The sequence below is a fragment of the Triplophysa rosa genome, linkage group LG1 (assembly GCF_024868665.1).
Source record: "Triplophysa rosa linkage group LG1, Trosa_1v2, whole genome shotgun sequence".
In the NCBI taxonomy this organism is placed as follows: domain Eukaryota; kingdom Metazoa; phylum Chordata; class Actinopteri; order Cypriniformes; family Nemacheilidae; genus Triplophysa; species Triplophysa rosa.
The window spans coordinates 9,840,399-9,840,725 of record NC_079890.1 but is presented as its reverse complement, the minus strand read 5'-3'; positions in this window follow the sequence as shown (position 1 = coordinate 9,840,725).

Below are 327 nucleotides of genomic sequence, written 5' to 3'. Positions count from 1 at the left end.
TCGGTAGTGTTGAACATATTTAGCGAACACATATTTAATAAACACAGGAACACGTGTCTATTATTATTTATGTGGCTAACTATAAGCAAGATAGTTGAGAAAACTTTTTTACAAATGCATTTTGGAACACAAGAACACTTAAAACTGAACTTGAGGAATCCTAGTGTTAATGTACTTGCATAGAGTATGTTTCAGGCCCACGAACAATTTTCATTGGCACTAACAGAGTATTATAAGTGTGTGTGTGTGTGTGTGTGTGTGTGTGTGTGTGTGTGTGTGTGTGTGTGTGTGTGTGTGTGTGTGTGTGTGTGTGTGTGTGTGTGTGTG